The sequence below is a fragment of the Rattus rattus genome, chromosome 6 (assembly GCF_011064425.1).
Source record: "Rattus rattus isolate New Zealand chromosome 6, Rrattus_CSIRO_v1, whole genome shotgun sequence".
NCBI classification, from domain to species: domain Eukaryota; kingdom Metazoa; phylum Chordata; class Mammalia; order Rodentia; family Muridae; genus Rattus; species Rattus rattus.
Genome location: NC_046159.1, coordinates 92,161,133 through 92,175,643, shown reverse-complemented (window position 1 = coordinate 92,175,643; position 14,511 = coordinate 92,161,133).

Below are 14,511 nucleotides of genomic sequence, written 5' to 3'. Positions count from 1 at the left end.
GAGCCCTAATGCCAACAAAGCCATGCTAGAAGCCAAGCAAGGAGGCTGTGTGGAGCTCAGCGAAGACTCTGAAGCCTGGGTGTGATTCGCCAACCTTGAAATCACATGTACCTTGAAATCAGTGAAGAGGGGGTTTGAGTTCACACCGTGGTCATAGGTGAACAGGACTGAGAAAGCCAGCATCAATCAACCGGCTCTCACGGAGCTGTGCTCTCCAGGGAATCCAGGTCCTTCCCTGGAATAAGAAAGGCAGCAGGAGGGGAGCACTCGAAGTTATCCTCAGGAAAGGCGCTGTTCGTTTACTGCTGATTTACTGACCTGGAGATGCAGCGGGAATCGCAGTGGCTGGCTTCCTGTTAATGACTACGCTGGCAATAAATCTGAGGATTACTTGAAAGCAGACATCAGGTGCCTGAAACAGGGCTCTCTGCCTGTCGCTTATACTTCATTGCTCCTTCAGGACATGGGTTTCAGCCATTGGATATTGGGTTTATGGAGAGTTTATGTGAAAAAAATGAGTATCTTACAGTTGCTATAGAAGATGCTAGAGGGACACCAGTGGTTTAAGAAACAGATAATGAGACAAATCCATGGACATAAAATGAGCATACATGGGTTTTCAGGAACAACTGGTAAAGAGAGAAGTAAGGTGTTTCGAAGACAAAGGTCAGCCTCTCCCTGCTGCGCATGCTCTTTGGTAAAGGAAGTTACTGGGAGTAGGGTCAGAGAGGGAGGCTGTGCCTTAGGGTGTGGCTAGGGTTGAAAACAGTGAACACTGAGTTTACAGTTCTTGGAAGTAATATGTAAGAACACACAGGCAGGGCTTGAAGGGTTTCTAATGCACATTGAGAGGATCACAGAGGCAGACAGCAATCAGCTCTAACTTGAGTGGAGTGCATAGCAACAGAAGCGAGAGCCATTTAGGAAGAATGCTGTGGTGCAGACAGAAGAAGGAAGGTGGGATGGTGCCACGGAGATGCAAATGGAGACGACGGAGCAGGCGTTTGAGATGAAAGTCCAAGGGCTGCAGGACCTGAAACAGCTTCGGCTTTGTCCTGAATGGATGGGGGAGGAATTCGAAATTGCAGCACAGAGAATTAGAGAGGAAACATTGTCAGTTTGAGGAAGAGAAAGCTAACTGAGAAGTTCGACAATGTATTTTTAGAACGGACCTCTTGAGAAGAGCATGGCAAAAGAGAAGAGAGGCTAGATGCTTATTTACGATTTATTTATTTGCGACAGTCTCTCTATGTAGCCCTGACTGGCTTGGAATTCACTCTGTAGACCAGGCTGGGCTTGAATTCAGACATCCTCCTGCCTCTGCCTCCAAATGCAGGGACTAAAGACATTATACCTCCCCATGCCTCACTACAAGATCTTTTAAACTTTATTGACTATGTACTAGCTGCCAAGATGCCAGTTTGGACATCAGTGTTTGTTGGATCCATTTGACCAGTTTGCACCAGTTTTATCCATAATGGTGGATTTAACATTGTGAAAAACATTTTTGTTATTATTGGTCTTGATGGGGATGAACTTTCTATGGTTCAGGATTACTTAAAAATTAACAGCCATAAGCACACATTCATATTCTCTTTCCCTTATTTAATAAAAAAGATGTATTCAGACCTACTTACTTACAAACATGTTATAGTGGTTTGACTGTTTACAGAATATCTTCCCCCCTCCGAAAAAATAAAAAGGACGCTGGAAGGTTTCACTGAGGATAAGTTGCCAGAACATGATGCAAAACATGCTTCTCTGTGATAATTATAAACAAAGCTTCCACCCAATGCCAATTTATAATAATGTACGCAGCCTAACACAGAAAACCCTTTGTGGAACAATTCTATTGTCTAAAAGAACATGTGGGAAACAAAACTTACATGCTTATGGTGCATGCGAAGTTTTTTTTAATAGTCTTTGTTTTGGAATATATATACACACATACACACATACATACACACATACACACATATACACACATACACATACATACACATACACACACACATACACACATACACATACACACACATACACATGTACATACACATACATACACATACACACACATTCATATACTCTCATTTAGTGCTCTGCTCTTTTAGCTGGAATCTTGCTGCTGCTTCATTTTTAATAGCATTGAGCTGAAATATGCTCCATATTCTGTCCCTGCTAAAATGAAATCTAGCATCTTCCATTTGGTAGAGTCACCAGGGAACATGCCTTTACCTCCCTCTTTGCACTCTGCAGCAAAGGAGATGCTTTTCTAGACAAACTGTGAAGCTAAAGGTCAACCGGTGTCTGCGGAGACCCAGTCTCTCCGTCTTACTAGACATGGGAATCAAGGCCTTTTGAAAAGGAAAAAGGATCATTCAATAACCAGTCGTTCATGAATCACATACCTTTTTGCTTATACTGTAAAAGAATCCACATAATAAACAGTGATGTGGTATAACACACATGTACATTTATATCTATATTAAATATAATTTTATAACTGCATTTACAGAGTCTGAGGTTATGTACAGCTTCCTAAGGAAAACAACCTTGACCAACAAGAGTTGCTTCCACATATGTGAATTCCTTCCACTTGTCTGTCCTCAGGAACATGGCATCTCTTCAGAGCTCACTTGGAGTACTCTTGGGGTCTCCCCAAAAACAGCATCATTACTCAGGAGGCTTTGGAGTGCTGCCCCATAGGGTCATGACCTAGAGATTCAGAGGGAACCATTTAGACATCAGTTACTGTACCCTAGTACGTCTAGCATTTTGTGTAGGAAGCAGGACTCATTCAATAGCAGGGGAATTCAAGCATGGCTAAACTCAGCACTCAGGGAACAATTGCAGGAGAAACTTTCCCCATCTCTGGGGTCTGACTTTAGCACATGGTCTTCATCTCTAAGCTCCAGGTGATCTTTGGCAGCTCCAGGAAGGGGTGGGGTGGGAAGGGTGGGGGTAGCAAACAGCAGCCATAGACCCTACGTTGCAGCCCCAGGCTTCAAGTGCAGTCTTTTCCGGAAGTGTGACCCAGAAGTCGTGGATGTGCTGACATGACTAACTCAGGCTGTATGCCCATGCCAGAAACCACATGCTAGAGCATATGATCTCAGTATAGGTAAGCATGAGCCACATGCTTTATTCCTGGACCTGAAAACAGTGTCCCATCAGGACATTTAGCCTGTCAGAAATGAAAAAGGTCTCCGCTGAATCTAGGGCTGCTAATAGAATGTGGGAGTGGCTACTCAGGACATCTGTTTTGAAATTCTGTACTCAGCAGTTCAAAAAGTTTCCCCCGTTTTAAGTCTCAACCAAAAACCAGTGGGAGAGTTTGAGGAAACCCCAAGGTGCTTCTCCGTCTCTATGGTGATGTTTTTCCAATAGATGCTAACCACCTCCAGGGGACTCAACACCTCTGGGCTCTGCAGACACACATAACGTTCATGCATGCACACACAGACACACACAGACACACACACACACACACACACACAGAGAGAGAGAGAGAGAGAGAGAGAGAGAGAGATTAACATACTTAAAAACAATAGACTATTCCTTCCATAGTCATCTACAACTTGGCAATGGACAGCATTTTGAGGCAAAACCTGGTAGTCAGTTTTCCTCTTCTCTTCAACCTACATTCAAGCAACTAGGAAATTTATACTCTGCCCTGGAGATTTATTTCTTTTTTCTAACTTTGTTAGTTCTTTGAGAATTTTATATAGTATGTTTTGATCACATTCAGCCCACTCCTCCATCTCCCAGATTCATCCCCTTCCATAGCCACCCAAATTTATGTTCTTTCTCATTTTTTTCATATAATATATTTTTAATCATATTCTTTCTCCCCTTCAACTCCTCCCCAATTCTCCTCACTTCCATACCCACTCAACTTCATGTTCTTTGAAAAGCCCATCAAATAAAGTGTTTGCTGTCCAAGCACTGCTCTAATCACTTCCCTTTCACCACAATTAAGGTTCAAAGTCCCACCAGTGTTTGCCTACATTGCCACAGGGATCCTTGTTTATTGCCCTTTTGCTCTGGCTCACTGCTCCCCATGAACCCCTCACCCCACCCCCAGTTCCGTACAGTCCTGCTGACCCCAAGTCTAAAAGGAACAGAAACTAGAGACATACACCCAGAAGTGTTTTTCATAAGAAGAAAAAAATCCTCAATGGCTAAAGCTTTATTTGGCCACATGCCCTTGCATTTGACTCTGGAGTCATGCCCCCGACACAAGACACACTGGCAAAAGGAGGGCATTGGGCTCCATGGATACCCCAGTTTTCCTATCTCACTCACGCTCTTCTCTGCTCCATCTTCCCATTACAGTCTCCCACACACCACCCTCCACACTCCCCTCCTTTACTTCTGTACTATGCGTGCATTCTCTTTTCAGCTTTAGGACTGGATGTACAGATCAGACCCAACTTGCCAGGAGCACTCTCCCTCCTAAGTCCTCAGCCCACAGGTGAGACCCCAGTATTTCCCCATTGACTGTTCAAGGAGAGACCCACCAGGAGTGCACAGGGCTCAGGAGCCACAGGATGCCTAGAATGAGCCCCTTCTAGTCTCCATCTGTGCTCAAAGCAGGGGCTGTCTCACAGCTCTCTGAAACCTGCCACCCAAAACCTGCCTACAGAAAGTTGGTCTGCCAGGAACACTCTCAGTCCAAAGATCGCAGGGTCACAGGCCCACAGGAGAGACAAGTTTCAGTCAGAGACAGCAATACCAACTAACATTAGAGATAACCAGATAGCGAGAGACAAGTGCAGGAACCTAAGAAACAGAAGACTACTTGGCCAACACACCAGAAAAGCCAGATTTAGATTTAAAATCACATTTCATGATGATGATAGAGGACTTTGAGAAGGACATAAATAACTTCCTTAAAGAAATACAGGACAACGCAGGCAAACAAGTAGAAGTCCTTAAAGAGGAAACATAAAAATCCCTTAAAGAATTACAGAAAAACACAACCAAACAGTGAAGGAATTGAACAAAACCATCCAGCATCTAAAAATGGAAATAGAAATAATAAAGAAATCACATAGGGAGACAACCCTGGAAATAGAAAACCTAGGAAAAAGATCAGAAGTCATAGACCAACAGAATACAAGAGATTGAAGAGAGAATTTCAGGGGCAGAAGATCCCATAGAAAGCATTGACACAATAGTCAAAGACGATGCAAAAAGCAAAAAGCTCCTAACCCAAAGCATCCAGGAAATCAAGGCACAATGAGAAGACCAAAACTAAGAATAATAGGTATAGAAGAGAAAGAAGATTCCCAACTTAAAGAGCCAGTAAATATATTTTTAAAAAATTATGGAAGAAAATTCCCCTAACCTAAAGAAAGAGATGCCCATGAACACACAAGAAGCCTATAGCAGTCCAAACAGATTGGACCAGAAAAGAAATTTCTCCTGTCACATAATAGTCAAAGCACCAAATGCACAAAACAAAGAAAGAATATTAAAAGAAGTAAGGGAAAAAGGTCAAGTAACATATAAAGGCAGACCTATCAGAATTACACTAGACTTCACAACAGAAACTATGAAAGCCAGAAGATCCCAGACAGATGTCATACAGACTCTAAGAGAACATATATGTCAGTCCAGGCTACTATATCCAGCAAAACTCTCAATTAACATAGATGGAAAAACCAAAATATTCCATGACAAAACCAAATTTACACAATATCTTTCCACATATTCAGTACTACAAAGGATAATAGATAAAAAACTCCAACACAAGGAGGGAAACTATACCCTAGAAAAGCAAGAAAGTTTGTTGGGTTTGCAACAAACCCAAAAGAAGATAGCCACACAAACATAATTCCACCTCTAACAACAAAAATAACAGGAAGCAACAATCACTATCCCTTAATATCTCTTAACATCAATGGACTCAATTCCCAAATAAAAAGACATAGACTAAGAGACTGGCTATGTAAACAGGACCCAGCATTTTGCTGCATACAGGAAACACACCTCAGTGACAAAGACAGACACTACCTAAGAGTAAAAGGCTGGGAAATAAATTTCCAAGCAAATAGTCCCAAGAAATGAGCTGGAGTAGCCATTCTAATATCAAATAAAATTGACCAAAAGTTATCAAAAAAGATAAGGAGGGACACTTTATACTCATCAAAGGAAAAAATCTACCAAGATGAACTCTCAATTCTGAACATCTATGCTCCAAATACAAGGGCACCTACATTCATAAAAGAAACTTTACTAAAGCTCAAAGCATACACTTCACCACATACAATAATAGTAGGAGACTTAAACACACCACTCTTATCAATGGACAGATAATGGAAACAGAACCAAATGGAGACACAGTGAAACTAACAGAAATCATGAACCAAATGGATTTAACAGATATCTATAGAACATTTCATCCTAAAACAAAAGAATATACCTTCTTCTCAGCACCTCATGGTACCTTCTCAAAAATTGACCATATAATTGGTCACAAAACAGGCCTCAATAGATGCAAAGAAATTGAAATTGAAATAAGCCCATGCATTCTATCAGATCGCATGGACAGACTGGTCTTCAATAACAACAAAAACATCAGAAAGCCTACATACACATGGAAGTTGAACAATTTCTACTCAATGACAACTTGGTTAAGGAAGAACTAAAGAAAGAAATTAAAGACTTTTTTAGAATTTAATGAAAATGAAGGCACAACATACCCAAACTTACGGGATAAAATGAAAGCTGTGCTAAGAGGAAAACTCATAGCTCTGAGTGCCTGCAGAAAGAAACAGGAGAGAGCATATATCAGCAACTTGACAGCACACCTAATAGCTCTAGAACAAAAAGAAGCAAATTTACTCAAGAGGAGTAGATGGCAGGAAATAATCAAACTCAGAGCTGAAATCAACCAAGTAGAAAAAAAAATCAACAAAATAGATAAACCCTTAGCCAGACTAACCACAGGGCAGAGAGACAGTATCCAAATCAACAAAATCAGAAATGAAAAGGGAGACATAACATAAACTGAGGAAATTCAAAAAATAATCAGATCCTACTACAAAAGACTATAGTCAACAAAACTGGAAAATCTGAAGGAAATGGACAATTTTCTAGATAGATACCAGGTACCAAAGTTAAATCAGGATTAGACTATCCATCTAAACAGCCCCATAACTCCTAAAGAAATCGAAGCAGTCATTAAAAGTCTCCCAAAAAAAAAAAAAGCCCAGGACCAGATGGGTTTAGTGAAGAATTCTATGAGATCTCCAAAGAAGACCTAATACCAATATTCTTCAAACTATTCCACAAAATAGAAACAGAAGGAACACTACCCAATTCGTTCTTTCAAGCCACAATTGTGCTTATACCTAAACCACACAAAGACCCTACAAAAAAAGAGAACTTCAGACCAATTTCCCTCATGAATATTATTGCAAAAATACTCAATAAAATTCTCACAAACCAAATCCAAGAACACATCAAAATGATCATTCACCATGGTCCAGTAGGCTTCATCTCAGGGATACAAGGATGATTCAATATACAGAAATCCATCAACATAATCTACTATATAAACAAACTCAAGGAAAACCACACAATCATTTCATTAGATGCTGAGAAAGCATTTGACAAAATTCAACACCCCTTCATGGTAAAAGTTTTAGAAAGATCAGGAATTCAAGGCTCATACCTAAACATAGTAAAAGCAATATAGCCAATATCAAACTTAATGGAGAGAAAACTTGAAGCAATTCCACTAAAATCAAGGACTAGACAGGGCTGCTCACTCTCTCCCTACTTATTCCATATAGTATTTGAAGTCCTAGACAGAGCAATTAGACAACAAAAAGGTCAAAGGGATACAAATTGGAAAGGAAGAAATCAAAATATCACTGTTCATAGATGATATGATAGTATATTTAAACGACCCCCAAAATTCCATCAGAGAACCCCTACATCTGATAAACAACTTCAGCAAACTGGCTATATATAAAATTAACTCAAACAAATCAGTACCCTTCCTCTACTCAAAGGATAAACAGTTTGAGAAACAAATTAGGGAAATGACACCCTTCACAATAGCCACAAATAATATAAAATACTTTGGTGTAACTCTAATCAAGCAAGTGAAAGATCTGTATGACAAGAACTTCAAGCCTCTGAAGAAAGAAATCGAAGAAGATCTCAGAAGATGGAAAAATCTCTTATGCTCATGGATTGGCAGGATTAATATAGTAAAAATGACCATCTTGCCGAAAGCAATACAATCCCCATCAAAATTCCAACTCAATTCTTCATAGAATTAAAAAGAACAATTTGCAGAATCATTTGGAAAACAAAAAACCTAGGATAGGTTTTCTCAACAATAAACTATTCTCAACAATAATCGAACTTCTGGGAGAACCATCACTGACCTCAAGCTCTATTACAGAGCAATCATGATAAAAACTGCATGGTATTGGTACAGAGACAGGGAGATAGATCAATGGAATAGGATTGAAGACCCAGAAAGAACCCACATACCTATGGTCACTTGAATTTTGGCAAAGGAGCTAAAACTATCCAGTGGAAAACAAGACAGCATTTTTAACAAATGATGCTGATTGAACTGGAGGTCAGCATGTAGAAGAATGCAAATTGACCCATTCTTATCTCCTTGTACAAAACTCAAGTACAAGTGGATCAAAGACCGCCACATAAAACCAGATACACTGAAACTAATAGAAGACAAAGTGGGGGAGGAGCCTGGAACACATAGGCACTGGGGAAAATTTCCTGAACAAAACACCAATGGCTTATGTTCTAAGATCAAGAATCCACAAACGGGACCTCATAAAACTGCAAAGCTTCTGTAAGGCAAAGAAAACTGTCAATAGGACAAAAGGTCAACCAACAGATTGGGAAAAGGTTTTTACTAATTCTACATCTGATAGAGGGTTGATATCTAATATATACAAAGAACTTAAGAAGTTAGACTCCAGAGATTCAAATAATCCTATTTAAAAAGGGGGTATTATCAATGGAGAAATTCCGAAAGGCTGAGAAGCACCTAAAGAAATGTTCAACATCCTTAGTCATCAGGGAAATGCAAATCAAAACAACCCTGAGATACCACCTCACACCAGTCAGCATGGCTAAGGTCAAACTCAGGTGACAGCATATTCTGGGGAGGATGTGGAGAAAGAGGAACACTCTTCCATTGTTGGTGGAATTGCAAGATGGTACAACCACTCTGGAAATCAGCCTGGCGGTTCCTCAGAAAATTAGACATAGTACTACCTAAGGACCCAGTTATACCATCCTGGGCATATACCCAAAAAATGTTCCAACATATAACAAAGACACATGCTCCACTATGTTCATAGCAGCCTTATTTATAATAGCCAGAAACTGGAAAGAACCCTGATGTCCCTCAACAGAGGAATGGATACAGAAATTATGGTACATCTACACAGTGGAGTACTACTCAGCTCTTAAAAACAATGACTACATGAAATTCTTAGGCAAATGGATGGATCTATAAAATATCATCCTTTGTGAGGTAATCCAGTCACAGAAGAACACACATGGAATGCCCTCACTGATAAGTGGATATTAGCCCAAAAGCTTGGAATACCTAAGAAAAAATTCACAGATCATATGAAGCTCAAGAAGAAGGAAGACCAAATTGTGGATGCTTCGTTCCTTCTTAGAAGGAAGAACAAAATACTCATGGAAGGAAGTATAGGGACAAAGAACGGAGCAGGGACTAAAGAAAAGGTCATTCAGAGACTGTTCCACCTGGGGTCCATCCCATATGCAGCCAACAAACCCAGTCACTATTGACTATGCTAAGGAGTGCTTGCTGGCAGGACCCTGATGTGGATGTCTCCTGAGAGGCTCTGCCAGAGCTGTACTGATACAGATGAGGATGGTTGCAGCTAACCATTGGACTGAACTAGGGAGGAGTTAGAGAAAAGACTGAAGGAGCATAAGGGGTTTGCAACACCATAGGAAGAAGAACAGTATCAACCAACCAAACCCCTCCAGAGCTCCCAGGGACTAAACCACCAATCAATGAGTAAACATGGAGGGACCCATGGCTCCAGCCACATATGTGGCAGAGGATGGCATCAATGGGAGGAAAAGCCCTTAGTCCTGTGAAGGCTCGTTTCCCCAATGCTAGTGTGTTGAGGTTGGAGTGGGTGGGTGGGAACAGGAGCATCCTCATAGAAGCAGGGGGAGGGGAGGGGGTAGTGGGAGGGGGTGAAAGGGGATAGCATTTGAAATGTAAACAAATAAAATATTCAAGACAAATAAAATTATTTTTTAAAAGAATAGTTCAGAGGGCCTAGAAATAAGCCCCACAGCTAAAGACACCTAAGTGAAGGACAAGTAAGAAAAAGTAATGGACAAGGAGAGTAATGAAGGAAAAGGATTAATACCACATGCATTCTCTTGTATGGAGGATCTAGATCTTATATCTTTGTTTTTATGTATGTATATAGAAATACATGTATATATATTTGACATAGTCACCAAACCCAGTCACTGTTGGGGATGCCAAGAAGTGCATGCTGACAAGTTCCTGATAGAGCTGTCTCCTGCCAGGCTCTGCCAGAGCATGACAAATACAAATGCTCACAGCCAACCATTGAACTGAGAATGGGTCCCCATTGGAGGAGTTAGAGAAAGGACTGAAGGAGCTTGCAACCCCATAAGAACAGTAATGACAACTAACTAGAGCTCCCAGGGACTAAAACACCATCCAAAGCGTACACATGGATAGACCCATGGCTCCAGCTGCATATGTAGCAGAGGATGGCCTTGTTGGGCACCAATGAGAGAAGTCCTTGGTTCTGTCAAGGCTCAACCCCCCAATATAAGGGAATGTCAGGGCTGAGGGCAGGAAGGAGTGGGTGGATGGGTGGGGGAACACCCTCATAGAAGAAGGGGGAGGGGGAGGGGAAAGGGGAGTTATGGACAGGAAACCGGGAAAGGGGATAACATTTGAATTGGATAAAAAAAATATCCAATAAATATTAGGGGGAAGGAGGAGGAGGAAGAGGAGGAGGAGGAAGAGGAGGAGGAGCTGGAGGAAGAAGTAGGAAGAGAACCGTAATCAGTGGGAAAGTGAGGAGTAGAGAATGAACTGGATGGTAAATGCTGAAGATATTCCAAGTGGAGACAAGGGATTTTAAAGTCTTATTCCAGTTATGGAAGAAATGTAGCGGCTTCACCTCTTGGTGCCAGCAGAGCTGATGAGTGTAAGCAGACACAAGAGCAGAAAGAGGTTTGTTTTTGTGCAGCAAGTAAGGGCAGGCTTAGAAGTAATTCCCAAAGCAGCTTTCCTAACAAAGCCAGCTGCCTTGACTGGGGACTCACAGGGGTTTGGATAGGAAAGCCTCATTCACCGTGGTGGTGGGGATGGGGGCGGGCACACACTCTGTTCTCAGTTCAAGTTCCTATGGCGCACATTGTCAAATAAGCAAACAAACGGTATGGCTGCAAACACCTCTGGGAGAATTTTGCATTAAAACGAGTAAAGATTATTCTGGATCACCTCAAAGAAATATGTAAGAATGACTCAGAGCTTTTGGCTGGTCCTTGGATATTTCTCTGAAAGGTTCAGGTTCAAGGCAAATCAGAACAGAGCGCATCCCTAAAGGCACTTTGAGGAACATTTAAAGGGCAGCAGCCTTTACCTAAGTATAGCGAGTTGCTCCTGTAAGTGGCTCCCTAGAGACTATCTTCCTACTTCAGACGGGATTTGTGTTTGTTGGCAAAACTAAAACTTTCTTGCTTCTTTTTTTGTTTTCAGTCTCTTCTTCCGGTATGAAAGTCTGGAACCTTCTCGGCAGAGTTGGAGGCAAAGAGTTTTATCAGAGATACCCAGAGGCATGCCGGGGGTGGGGGTGGGGGTGGGTGGGGGTGGGGGTGGGGGGGTGGTGTTAGGATAATCTTGCCACAAGGGAGTGGCTTCCTGCCTTCAGCTCAGATTTCTCTCCTTTAAATGTGGCTTTCCAGGCAGTTAGAAAAACCCACACAGCTAATGCAGTGGAGTGCAGGGAAATTCCGCAGTACTCCCCAGAGTGAGCAGTAATAGTACATGTGCCCATCACCACTGCTTATAAACCAAAGCCAAAAACATTCTTCGGTTGAAGGAAAATTGGGGCAGGAACTCACAGAAGAGGCCGAAAATGAAGCAGGGGTCACAGAGGGTGCTGCTTACTGGTTTGTTCCCTATAGTTTGCCCAGGCTGCTATCTTATACAACCGGGACTACCTGCCCATGGGTGGCACTGCCAGCAGTAGGTGTCATCCTCCCACATCAATCATTAATCAAGAAAATGTCCCATAGACTGCCTACAGGCCCCTCCAATGGGGGCATTTTCTCAATTGAGCTTCCCTTTTGCCAAACGACCTTGATTTTGTGTCAAGTTAACAAAAACACCAACCAGCACACCCTTTAACAGCCAGTCTGTGAAAGCCGGAATCTGATCCTGAGGTTAGAGAACCCGAGAGCCAGTGGAATAAACAGAAGGAAAATCAGGGAGGGGAGAGGGAGAGGAATCCTTTCCTGTTTATGCCCTGTGGATTTAAATGTGCCATTAAAAGCATTGTATACAAACAGGCTGGAGATCATCTCAGGACTCCTTCAGAGACCCTGCGTCATTCCCATTTGTATAAACAATTTTACCAGCAAGGCAAAGCTTTCTGAAGAGAGATGGATGCTGGCTTTTTCAACTAAACAAAAGTAGAAGGAGAGGGGGCATGTGATAGTCTACAGAGAAGAACATATCCAAAGAAGATTCTATGTTATTCTCTGGGTGGAAGTGGAGCCCCACAGTAAGACAGGCACAGAGGATGGGGGAAGAGAAACCAGATAGGCAGGAAATCAGCCTCCCCCGAAGTGGGACAAAAGGTTGCTAAAGTCTGACACAGACCGTTTCGTGCAAAAACCACCAAAACAACAGGCAAACAAACGGATGTTTGTTTTCCAGAATGGAAGAATAAGGACAATTTCTCCAATCTTGACTGCGTAAGACTGGGGTAGAATTACTGAAAGAGAAATTAATACCACTGGAGCAAAGGACGGACATAATGCCTTCTTTGATTTTGACGTTGACTCACATTTGCCTGTGTGTACGAGACTCTATTCCAAAATCCCGTGCTGAATGAAAAAGAGGTGAAAATTTCCTCTTTTCAGGCTCAGTGGTTAAGAATGTTTACTGCTTTCTCAGAGGACCAGAGTTTGTCTCCCAACACCTACATGGTAGGTCACAACTACCTGTAATTCCAGCTTCCAGGGAATCCCATGCCCTCTTTTGACCTCTTGTCTGCAGACACTGGCACTCACACATGCATGCCCACACAAAGGATTAATTTTTAAAAAGATAACAACAACAACAACAATAACAACAACAACAAAACGGAGTCAAATAGGAAATTCAAGTGGCCCTGTCACATATGTGAATTCCTCCCATGAGGCCATTTATGTGACATCTGCATGCTGTTTGGTTACATGTCCTCTAATCAAAAGTCACTGCAACCAACCACCAACCCTTGCTAGCTACAGAAAGCTGCCACGGCCTTGGCATTCTCCCAGAGAGTTGAGTCTTCTCCCTCCCTGTTGCTGCCAAGAGCCATCCCAGCAGCTCCTGATGACCAGGCCTAAGACAAGTCATATGTAAAAGTCCTTATGACTCTTGGCTTGGAGGCTAAGTCACATGGTATGATAGTCAATCTCCATCTCTGAAAACCTCTAAGTACGAGAAACTCCCTTTGTCATATGGAATGGAAAGGTTTGTTTCGTCCTTCTGGACCCTCTATATAATTATAAGATGATGTTATAAGCTTCCTACTGGTTGGAACCAAAAGGAGTTGAGGTTATTTCCTTCCAGATCCCCATCATGCTATACATGACAACTCTCCTAACACTTTTCTCTCCCTGACAGGAGTTTTTCCTTCCTCTGCCTCATTATGTACAGAGCTGCCCCAGGTAGCACATATACCAAACTAGAGATTGGGGCATGTAACAGTGGCATGACAGTTACAGAGAAAATTCCTCTTAATTGGAACATTTCATTCTGAAGGGGGTAGCTCATTAAGACCCAAAATGCACTAAAGGAAGACTTGCTAAGAATAGAGAAATAAACATCTCAAAAGTCTCAGACGTTCCAGAAACTTACAAGGCCCTACTCTCCCTAAAATTATATAAGCAGGGAAGATTACTGAGGAGACTTAGGCCAGCCAAACTGCTTAGAGAAAAGTCTTCCAACTCATCATGCTAGGGTGGGTTTTAGATGATGGTGGCACTTTTGAGCCATCTATATTCCTGCAAGTAACACACTCCTATAAGTAACCTCAGTAAACTCTTTGGATCATGAAAGTTGGACTTCGGAGATATTCTTAGTTTGGTCTGTTGTTACTTCCCCATCTACACTGAGAAGACATATGTTCGTGTCTCCTCAAGAATAGTAGTACCACAGACAGATAGGCTTGCTGACTGAGACATTATCAGTTCCTTTTTCTATCATAT